Source organism: Streptopelia decaocto, assembly GCF_964273445.1.
Source record: "Streptopelia decaocto genome assembly, chromosome: 6".
Classification (NCBI taxonomy): domain Eukaryota; kingdom Metazoa; phylum Chordata; class Aves; order Columbiformes; family Columbidae; genus Streptopelia; species Streptopelia decaocto.
The window spans coordinates 50,192,406-50,204,659 of record NC_138660.1 but is presented as its reverse complement, the minus strand read 5'-3'; the positions used below and the strand labels follow the sequence as shown (position 1 = coordinate 50,204,659).

At 36.2% G+C, this 12,254-nt stretch overlaps 1 protein-coding gene across 1 annotated transcript in view; it reads right to left on the bottom strand.

Annotated features, from left to right (window-relative positions):
• Window positions 1–12,254, bottom strand: part of KCNH7 (potassium voltage-gated channel subfamily H member 7) — a gene marked incomplete at its 3' end in the record, with an annotated part of 217,766 nt that overhangs the window by 46,760 nt on the left and 158,752 nt on the right. The window lies entirely within an intron of this gene.

Genomic DNA, 12,254 nt, shown 5'->3' with positions numbered 1-12,254 from the left:
AAATTCCTTGACAATTTCACACAGTAGGTTGATTCTTGTTCCCTGTAGCAACCATTAAGTGGCATGTCTGGCCCATAAAATCTGCATAATCAAACACATAATTATATTAATTTATCCACCACATGGCAACCTTGCAGACTGTTCATGGCCAGTGAATGACATTTATTGCAGTGATATTGTATTCTTCTCCAAAAGTAAATCTATTATCGTCGTCTTAAATTCACTACAAAAGAATCTATGCTAATCAGAAAATATTTAGGCAGCCAGAAATAAAACAGTTAGAGAAGGGCCTGTGAGTGTCCTTGACAGCTATCTGCACTTTGAGTTTTGCGATGTGGAAAACTTTCATGCACAGACAAATTTCACTGAGGCTGTGTGACAAAGAATACTACTGAAATTTTGCCTTTTGCTCCAGTTCTACTTTTGTCAATGCCTAAAGCTTGTTATCATTCTTTTAAAAGAATGGATTTTTTTTTTTTTTATCTGTTAGTGTTATCTAAGTTGGATTTCAATTTTATTTGGAAGAGATTATGTTTGTATGCACTGCTTGATTTGCTGGCTCTAAAGCTGAGATATTTGTTTTGTTGCAAAGCAGCAGCATAGTGTGGGAACCAGATAAAACAAATTTCCTCCAGTCTGACTGAACTCTGACATGAAGGAACAAAACCTTTAAGGATAAGAAGGTAAATTACATTTTTGTCCCTATTCAGTGCTTGGTGTAGAGACTGTCAGCAGTGATGTTAATTATTGCCTTCCATGCTGCAAGTGCTCTCCAAATCCTGTGGGACTCAGACCATTACTTAATTTTACACAGACCAATGAACAAACATCAGATGGTGACAACCTTCAGTTACTACCCATTTGGGCAAGTGACATATTCAAGAAATTTTGTACCCATTTTCCACCAGTTACTTCTACTTATTCTTTATCCCTCCTGCTAATTAAAAACAAAGCTGTTCAGAAAATCAGATCTCTGAAAAGTAATTAAAATGAATAATTATACTGAAATGAAATTATGACTAGAAGGACAAATACCTTGTCAGCAACATTGTCAGCTTCTGTTTGCTTTTTGTTTAGAAGTAAGTAGTTTGGGATATGAGATTTCATCTTTTTCAAGATTGAGGAATTTAATGCTCCTCAAACATAATTTTACAAGATTAGAAGGGTCAGCACGCTCCTTTCTGTTTAACTTTCTAGCAGCAAGTGCAGTATAAACCTTAGATCCTAACTTTAGTAATCTAAGTGGCACTTCTTATTCAGTGTAGTTCTACTCTGAAAATGTTGTGAGAACTCCAGGGTTGATAGCCACTCTTCTTCTTTGGACTGTGAACAAAGAAACTATTAAGCCATCCAAAAGATTATATGGTACCTTCAAGCAGACATTAAGCACCATGCTGAGGTGATGGTAGAGGCTGTTCATCTCTTTTTTATTTTGTAACTGGGACTTGCACTTAGCTGATGGTGCCAGCTATTTTTCATGCACTGAACACACTAGCTGACAGCAAGCTGCAGCACAGGCATTGCTTAGTCTCTTAAGCATTCTGAATACTTTCAGACCTGTGAGTTGACAAGAATGTTTTCTAGTATTTAAGATCAGTGTGAGTATATGTGGCAAGGGACCTACTATTTATAAAATTTATATCAGTGTTCTCCTGCTGGATTTTCAGACAATGAAGGAAATGGATTAGACAACAAGAACAATAAAGCTTACTTGACATGTTTCTTGCAGTTGCTTTAAAATCCAGCCAGTGTGTTTCACTTCAGAAAAACACATAATGTAAAGTGGACTTGCCTGAAATCTGGCTCCTATTCTCATTTTAGTTACATTATTCCTGGGTTGGTTTAGACAGTTAGATGAAACTGAAGAGTAGGGGGAAAAAAAAAAGCCCAATTGGGCAAAATGAGGCAACAACACTATAAAAGTGATCATAGCAGAAATGGATCCAACTTTCATAGAGACAAACAGGAGAGGCTGACTGACAGTTTCACGTTTCTTCATTGCTTACTCCCATGCAACTGGAAGTGAAAAAAACCCACTCATGTAACTATTTTTGTTTGCTGGATCAAGAAAAAGAAGATGTGATTTTGTTGCACAAATTAAAGAATCACAGTTGCATATACCTAAAAAAGAGAAAACACACTATTTGGTTTCATGTTAGCACTTTCAACAGAGGCTGAATATAAGGTGCATTTATCCTTTTGCTGTTGTGTGACATCCTTGCAAGGCTTGGGTTCTGGTGTTGGACAGTCTTGGCCATCTTGGCTAGATGGAAGACTTCAGTGTACTTAGCAATCCACTCTAAAGACCTTTACTATTTCCACTTTCTTAAAATAGATGTTGATAAAATTCACTGTTAGTGAAAAGACATTTCATTAACTTTTCTCGTCTGGACAGTGAAACTTTCCTTATAGTTTGGACTGTAAAAGAGGTGGCTTAGGGAATGAAATATTTTCAAGAGTAAGGAGCAGCACTGGAAAAAGACAGAAGCATTGCAGTGTTAAAAGTCTCTGAACCTTGGAACACGACATGATGAGAAAGCCAAACATCCTGGCATCTTACTGAAAAGAAAACTATAATGCTAAGTAGCAGAAGTCATACTAGCTGCAATGGGTTTTCTCTTAGAAAATGTTAGGGTTATTCAACCTTGATGAAACACCATCTCACACTGGTTTTGCTGATCAAAGCAGGAATGTATTTATAACTGGTGTGTTTTACAAGCACTATTAGGTGGTAAGATTCATTCTATTTATAATGAGGAAATTTCAAAATTAAATAAACTGTATTGTATTTTGCCTTTCAGTAAAGAACCCTGATCCAAAATTCAACTTTTCCTGTGTGTTCCTGTTTATCCCATTCACTCTTAAACCAGTGCTGCTGCAAGTTAGAAGACTCTCCATTCAAACACATTTTTGACTCTGAGAATCTTACTTCAGGTGTTCACACAGATAGGGGTGGTGAACATCTTTTGCTCTTTTTGGTTCATGTGCTCACTTTCTGAGATCACAAGTTCAAGTTATAATAGAAGGGCTGCAATCAGATACCCCCAAAATATGGAGTGAAATCAAAGTAGCTGTCATAAATTCACACAGTTTTAGACAGATTTATCTTTCTAAAGTGTTTGGTACCTTTTAGTTTCTCAAAGATAACAGCAGTTAACTGAAATTGAAAGAAAAGATATTTAAGAAGAATGAAACTTTATTAATGGCTGCTATTCTGTTAAGCAGGAGAAAAGAAGTGCATGTACCAGAGGTGCTATCAAGTGACAATTAATTAAAAAAAAGATTCAGTAAGCCTTTCTCACATTAAATTGGGTTACACTGCCTGTGGTGCTACTTTATTTTTGACAGTTCTAACATCATTCTCCTCAAGAAAACCTGGTACTGGGTAACATTTCTGCCCTATGTTGTGTTCAAAAGAACTTGTTTTGCATAGTGTTTCTTGGTGAAGTTTCAGGGAGCCAAACTGGGCTGATGTGCTTTGCAGCACATTGGCTGTATGCTTCACTGGATAACTGGTTTGTGGAGGGGACTCTTGTTACAGGCTCTGCAGCACCACGTGCAGGACCAGCGTTCGACACTTCTTGGAGAACATGGAATATGTAGGCAAAACACTAGGCAAGATATTGGAGGATCTAGGAATTATACGCTGATCTCTGCCACTAAGTTTCTCAGTGATCTTAGGTGAGCTGACATTTAACCTCTCTAAATTCTGTTAAGTAGAGAGAATAATGTTTACCTACTAAGCTGAAAGCATCTTGCAAAGGATAATGAGTTGAAAGCATTCCTAGAAACTGTTACGTAATAGCAATGAGTTATCATCATTCTTACTCCTCTAAATTTAGTTGATTATTTTTAAGATTCATTTACACAAATATTTGTCCTCTTCTCCTTTTAACTTTGAATTTATAGCTTAATGGGGACATTTTCCAGTTTATTTTTATTTCTTGCATGAAAACACTTTATTTTTGCTATCTATTATGCAAACTGCACAGTTTCAAGAAACTCTGAGAGACCAATATTGCTAGGTAACACATGTATATTCATAAGTTTTGTTCTGAGGCATTTTCAATCTAAATTTATTAACAAATTCAAATGCATACAGTAAAAGCCAAAGAACTAGAAACAAAGTGAAGACACATTATAGCTCGTAGCAGAAATAATAAATGATAAGACATCTGTTATGAATACCACCATGAACCATTAAAGAAATACTTCTGTCAAACCACTCCATGGATTTACAGTCTGTTTTCCTGGCTGTTGTAGCACTGCATGAGACCACATGTGGCGTAGGGTTACATGCTACACCATGGTGCCCCAAGCAACTGTAGAGCTGTGTAAAGCACATGAACATGGAGAACAACCAGAAAGCATGCCTGATGCTTGCAAGAAGTGCTGGACTCATTCTGTGATCTTACTGGGATTACACTGACCAGATTCTAGGAGTAACTTATTTGGAAAGCATTGGACCCTTTGCACTGATTTTTGTGCTGTATGTTTCCCAACAAACAGCGGATATGTGATTCATATACACTCACACAAACAATATGTAGCATATTCATAATCTAGGTGAGACCTTTTAGCATGGAAAAAAATGCTGCACATCTGGAAAATTTGAACAAAGAACAGTATTTCCTGTTGGAAAAATAACAGATAGGGTGTGGAGAAACGCGACAGTTGTAAGGTAGATGGATAGTAAGCATATCTATGCACAAGGTAGATGTGGAAGTTTGATGTATGCAAAGCTCAATAAATTAGCTTTCCAGAAAGACACTTTCCTATATCTTATGATGAAGTGCGTCACATATGAACTGTATATTTAAATGTTGTAGTAATATTCAGTACTAAATACTGATTTCTCACCACTGCTTTCACCACAGATGAAATAAAGTTTGCACTAACAAGGTTAGCTCTTGCATAGCACCTTTCATGTTAAGAGAATTTCATAAACATTTAATAAAGCTAAAACTGTAAATATAATCTCAAATTACTTGGAGATTTTAAAATACACATTTATCTCACCTATAAAATTTCTTGTGTAAAACTATGGAAGATGCTACCAGCCCTCTCACTGAAATACAATGTTAAAATGATTTATTTATAGGAAATAGTATCTGACATGTAAAAATATTATTTTTGCCAATATCTTACTGGGCTCAGTTCAACACTAGGTGCACAGCCCTGACAGATAAATGGATGATCACTTCTGAAACTTTAAGTCAGGGAAGCTGCAGTAAAACGAGCAACATGTCAGGTCCTTGTATGCTGAGAGACTCGAGTATTATGAGTAGAGACTGAAGAAACTTTAAAACTTCTCATTGTATGGAGCATATTCAGCAGCCAAATATGTACATGAAAACATAGACTTGATAATGGAATCAGGACAATTCTATTATAGACATTATTGTAGCTGGTAAAAAATAAGGAAGGAATTCAGCAGAATGTTTCAAAGTGGAATCAGAAAACCAAAATATTTCATACTCAGTATCTGAATGTAAAAGTGGAAGGGGGCTACACTAATAAAATGTAAAGCATGTTCTGTTTTCTCAAAGAACATAGCAAGTGACATGAGCACATTCATATCCTTCTCATTTTTATAGGAGGTTTCCATAGATTATTAGGCTAAATTAATCTCGGTGATCTCTAATTAATTTCACAAAAAATTGGAAAGCTATTTGGAGTAAAGATTTTCCCAGCAGCATTTTTAACTCTCTACAAGTTCATTGTTGGTGACTAGGAAATCAAGGAAGGTAGCATCTCCTAAGTTCAAGTAAAGGTAAATTACTATTCCTATTTGCTCTCTGATGCAGCTCCTGGTGTAGAGTGAACACTGCCAATATTATCCAAGCTCCCTATAATGTCTTCCTTTTAACACATAGTTTTGAACTAATTTTCAGATATTTATTAACAAGTACAATGACAGCATTGAACAGGAAAAACTGGGAAAACAAAAATGAGAAATGTGAAACAGATACAAAAACTAAAGGCAAATTCCTGTAATAATTAACCCTTTTTATCATGACCATAGACCTTAAATCTGAATGACAGCACAGTTCATAAAATGAAGTAGTATTACTTCAGCTTTAAAAGAGGGTACGATTTTGCATTGGAGATTTTATTAGATTTGTGGAACTCTAATCTCATGGTATAACCTCTCCTGGCTCTTTTTTCTCCTGTGTATTACTTCTACTGAAGCTACCAATGAATAACTAGCAAGGACATCTCTTACTTTTTGTTCTTTATTCACACCATTACTATGAGACCCCTACAGACTAGACCTCCTAAAGAGATCTCTGAACCTACCTAAAAATAAAACAAGTGTTACTGAGCAAATGGAAGTTATGTCAATATTTGCTCCCTGATTGTAGGCATTACCTAATTCACCAGAAGACCACAGCGGTCTTTCCTATATCAGACATCTTGATGATCACCTTCTTGATGCTGACAGGAACAACTAATAAGTATTGAAAGAAAGCTGAAATGCTTTTGATTTAGTGTGCCATCCAAACACATTATATACTGCTTTCACACATCAGCATTAAGAAGCTTTTTTACATGTAAAATATATTTTCACAAGTGTTTCAAAGGATAGTTATTAAAGACCACCTTCTTAACCAATAAATACTAATGGTGTCAATACTTGTCTTCCCACTTCACTCTTGTCTGTATTAAATACTTTAAAATTATATAGTATAATTCATATATAACGCTGATAATTAACTTTCTCTATCAGACAGTTTTAAGTATGCCCATGAGGTCATATAACACAGTGTTCTAATGGCCTCTGTATTTTTAAGTTAAGCTTTCTGTAGACAAAATCTGCTGCTGTGTGAAAATATTACTTGTCCTTACCTGTCCTATATGTTTCCAATTTGGGACTTCAGATACAAGAGGATTTTTCTTTGTCTGTCTTAGGTAGTTTAGTTACAATTCCATCTTTGAGGTTTTTGAAATGCATTCACTGGTACATGTGAATATTTTGCTGCCTGCATGCCTGCTTTCTGGTGCTTTGATTCCTTTTTAATCTCTTGCACTGTAATGTGTACAATTTACATTGCTGAAGCTGCAAGGATTTTCAGATGGAAAGACTGTAATCTCAAGCCTACCTCAAAATACCTACTTCAAATTGCTTGTTCCCTCAATGAGAGGAGAAAAATACTGTTTTCCAGACTTTGCAGGGATAGCTTGTGAAAAACAACACTGACCAAGTAATATGCTGCCAACAGGGTTTTACGTGGCTCTTTACTGTCCCTGTTAGCTAAGTTTTAACTTTAAAGTCGTCTATAGCTTCCATGTTAATGGCACCATGATAGCAAGTTGCATTTGAGCTGGAAATGGAAGGTCTTTTAGAGGACACTTTTAAAAAATGATACAAATATATGAATTGGAGTGTGTAACTGTAAAATGAAGTACATATATAAGAATCGGCCTGAACAGCAGCAAACCTTCTACTTGATGACTCTCCTGTGTACCAGAAATCTGTATTTTAGTATTTTTAGAGTTAAAAATGATCTCTCTGTTTATCTCTCTCCTCTATTCTCCATAGCTGCTTTTTAGGGCTGTCATTAAAATACATTTCATTATACTCATGAGCATGATGAGAGTAATAATGATATTGTTCATCATGTAATCTAAAACATACGATGAAACAAAGAACAAATTTAGTATCTGATCCCATGGCTGGACCCTACACCCATATAGTATATGTATCGATCAGTGACATGGGTCGCTGCCTTGAAATTATAGCAGCTGGACTGAACAATTACTGAGCTCTCACTAGTGCTTGCACTATATAAAGGTAATGATATCCATGAACACTGAAACCTCCAGAAATGTAGTGGTACATTGAAGAACTCAACCAATACTGCAATACAAAGCAAAGAGGCAGGCCTTATTATCAAGTAATTCGACCTTCCATATGAAGAGATTTACAAAACTGTTCTTGGTCTTCAGGATTTACAAAGGTTCCTCAAGAGATGTTATCCAATTAGTCTCCATTTGATAGGGCAGCATCCTTCCTTGGTGGTGATGTAAACTTTCAAATCTGACTTGGATTTGAGAGCACTGGGACTTCCCGGGAGTGCTGACCACCTTACAGGACTGAGGCCATGAAGTGCCACATTTTTGTGAGACTATAAAATAATCAGGTAAATCTATTCAGCTAAGGATATTTAAATACACAGTAACCCAAAATCTTCAAATTGTCAAGGAAAATTATGTATGCCATGAGATTAAAGCAGTAAAACAGCCTTCGTCTGATGTTTGTTCAGTAAAATCGTGCAGGTTTCATGGAAATAATATTCTGTGGATGTTACTTTCAGACAAAATTGCCTCACCAAACTCCAGTACATGTAATAATTTAAAACTCACTATCACTAACCTATCATTTATTTTCTTGTGAAGACAGATGTTAAAAGAGAGGAAGTATTTTAATGGTTCATTTCCCAGCCATTATTTTCCATGAAAAAATTAAGAAATGGCTTATAGGTCTTAAATCTGAAGAGCCTCTTCCTGCCAGTCAGTATGTAATTAGTTTCATAGTAGTGGGTAATGCATCATGAGAGTAACACTTAGAAGCACACATATTTATTGAGTGTGCTTTATTGAACTTTAAATCTTAAGTTAGTGATATACAGATTATCAAAGAAGGAGATATTAACGGCTGACTATTTTTAGCAAATGATAATGCCAGAATATGTATTAAAAGTTGTGTAACTCTCTTCTTTAAAAATTCACTAACAGGTATTATTCCAGAAGACAGAAAATGCTATCCTTCAAGATGCTAAAGAGTTTATGAGTTATTCATCGCTCTTCTGGCAACACTAAACTGCTCACGAGCATTTATATGTCTGATAACAATACATCAAGGGTCGCATTTGTAATAAGGACTTAAATCATTGCTGTTGTTTCCAGTCACCTAAAAGACATTTTCTGTCATTTGTTCATGGCATGACAACAAAGTAAATTTTGTGCTTATTGATGTTATCTTGTCTTCCTCACAATATTTATGAAAAAAGTATCTTTCATTATTATACATTTAGACTATTTTGTTAGCTGCCAAGCACCTTGGTGAAACTAAAGAAGGGCATAAAGCTGTAAGAGAATATCTGAAGTGCATGGAGTGAAAATGAAGCAACAATGGCCATAGTTTCATTCAATGATTACAGTATGTACTGATGTATCTGTCAGAAGTGGAGCAGAAAGTGAGAAAAGACACTTATGCATTTTTATATTTAAGTTTAACTGTTACTTTCATTATAAATATTTTTTCCATAATCAGCAAAATAAGCAAACTTTGGTTTCTAGAAAATTTGCGTTTTGTAAATAGACCCCTGTTTAAAAAGGTGTGAACTGCAATTTAAACTGCTCTGGTAGCTGAGGAAAAGCTTAATTTAGAAATGTCCTTCTCCCCTGTGGCTCTCCAGTGTTTATGCCTAATGAGCATATGCCATCCTGATTCACTTAAAGGAAACATTAAGTCTTAGCATTTTGCCCAGGTCCTTCTCTTCACACCACTTGTAGGAAAGTTTAGTGCATTGCCCAACCTTCTACCCAAATCGGTCAGTAACATTCCAACCAAAAAATCATTTGGCAAGGGGAGATGGAACAGATTGCATACACGTGTACACACAATGTGATGATACAAATCACATTTCACTATTCAATTCATACTGATTAGGCAGAGAAAAAGGGTGGAATTGTGACCGTGGAAAACTGAGAAGAAAAACTTGCCTTTTCTCAGTCAGGAGCTGGATCTTACATTAGACATTTTTCCTTTTTTTTTTCCGACGTAAAAATATATTTTGTTTCTGGGAAATTGTGGCAAGACATGGTAGGACCTTCATGGTGATTCTTCACTATCTACTCTGGTACTCTAACAGAAATGTTGTGATAACACAGCATCACTGAGCCAAAAATAACTTCTTGAGAAGCTCTAGCTCACCTGTGTTCAGGAGAGAATAGGTACAGTTATTTATGGTTTTAACCAGGAAGATATGGGAATCTTTTTGATACTATGGCTGATCACATGTATGATTGCAGGCATCAAAAGCTCAATCCAGTGGAAATAACGCCTAGGATAGAAACCTGACCGTAGAGTTTTAACGTTCTTAATGTTAGTGTTTTCTAGATAGATACATTGACTAATTTATCACACTGCGTAAACTGCAGAATAGGTCATTTACCATTGCAGCTTCCTTAACTTACTTTATATTGTAGGTGTAAAGAAGAGAGAAAATAGAGAGCATAATATATCTGGAAATTATGATCCTATAAAATCTTGCTTTTCAAGCTTTGTTTGAAAACCTGGAAAGAAGCTGCAGTCTGCATGCTATCCTAACAAAATAAATCAAAATAAATTACTTGGCCTCTAACAAGTTCTACAAGATGACCACGAGCTGCAGACACTGATTTCTTGCTCTCTTCCAAACCCAGCGACTAACATCATTAGGGACTAAACTGCAGCAAAAGATGTTACTCTCCTTCAGTTATAGTCTTCTGATGTTAACCCACCTACAAACCTAGAGAAACTCTGAACAGAACAGATTGGTACAGATGTAAGATCACACCATACAGCAGGTTTTTTGTTTCAAAAGAGAGTAGGTTTCTTCATAATTAATAGAATTAATTTAGAAAGTGGAACATTTTCGAAGAAGATGGATACTTAGATTAGGAAAAAAAAAAGCAAAGCTGTGAAATGAAGAACTTTTCTTCCCATTTAATAAATGTTTCTCATTTATTAGTAGTAGTATTCTGTACATGCTGTCTGGAGCTGAACATAGCCTCTCATGCCAGCTTCCAAGATACTAAATGAAAAGTATTGACTGCATTTTTCATATTTAAAAAGTGATGGCTGAATGTAAAATTGACAATTCTTTGAATAAAAAACTTATGCTTGAAAATACACCTAAAGTACCTTAAAGACAATTCTACCATGTACTACAAAGAAAGATTTGTTCAACTGTGGAAGAAAAACAGACTTATCTAAGATAAATCTAATACAAGGCCACCCTAATATCAAGAAGAAAACCCTCTTTGAGTTCATGTACTATGAATATCAATTAAATATTCATGCAATTTAGGTACTTTTTTTCAGATAGGTTCTAATTTTATAATGTGTTTCTACACTCTAGATGGCCTGAACTAGCCACTTCTAGAAAATATTTTCTAGACATTTTTGTTGTGCTATGCTCATTAAAAGTGCTGTGTTAAAAGGGAAACTTGTTACTTGCAAGAAATTAATATTAAATTATTAGCTTCACATACCTGTGTTTTTTGTCTGATGAAACTGATTCTCAATGGGGGTGAATATGTAATTTCAGGTAAATGCTAAATATTAGCTGCCCAGGCATTTTGTGGCTGGATCCAACATCAGTACTGCAGTGCGTATATGTGAGGTATCTGGCACTAGAACAGAGCTCAGAATCCAGAGCGTTTGAGGGTAAGGGCACTCAGATGGGGAGAAAGGGAGTCCTGAGTCTGAGTCCCTGGTGCCCAGGGCTATTTCTGTGGATTTTTTAACAGATGGTCATTTATGTAAGATAAGTAATGGGCAAAATACTCTGGGACTGCAACCCAGGACTGCCTCTTTCTAAGTTAGTAGCCTAAACGTTAGCTGCACCAGCAGTGCTTTTTGTAAAATGTCAGCTCTTGCTGGCCCATGAGATCCACAGCTTTCTGCCCTCTTCCCTCCCTCTTTCCACACACCAGCTGCTATTGCTGTCTGTCGCTGGGTGTTTTCTCCAGGAAAATACATGCTTATGCTGACCTAAACATAGAAACTGTTTCTTGAGTTAACATGGTAACCACCTGACCCTGATAATACTTGGAAGTTATGCTGTTTTGAGTAGGATGTTGACTGGAAGGCCTCTAGAGGTCTCTTCCACACTACCTTTTTGTATGGTTCTAAGGTTACATAAAAGAGAAGACTGACTCCTTCAGTGGCTGTTTTAAGGCAGCTCTAACTGCATGTGTGAAAGGTATTATTTCAGGCTGTACATGTCAAGTGGATGGGAGGACTCTGCCAGTTCTCTGGATTTCAGTGGGGCTTGACAGGGGCTAAGCAGGGCCTTGACTTCTTGCAGTTTATGGTGGGACAGTTCTGGTGGGTGTCAAAACTGTTGGTTTTAACTGAGTAACCTACCAAGTTTTGAAACTTCCAAGGTCAATCCACTATGAAGTGGGAGTTTGGGGAGTTAGAGCTCTAGTCTAGAGAAATGAGGTTTGCCTCAGTGCTGCCTACCCCTTGGTTTTGATCA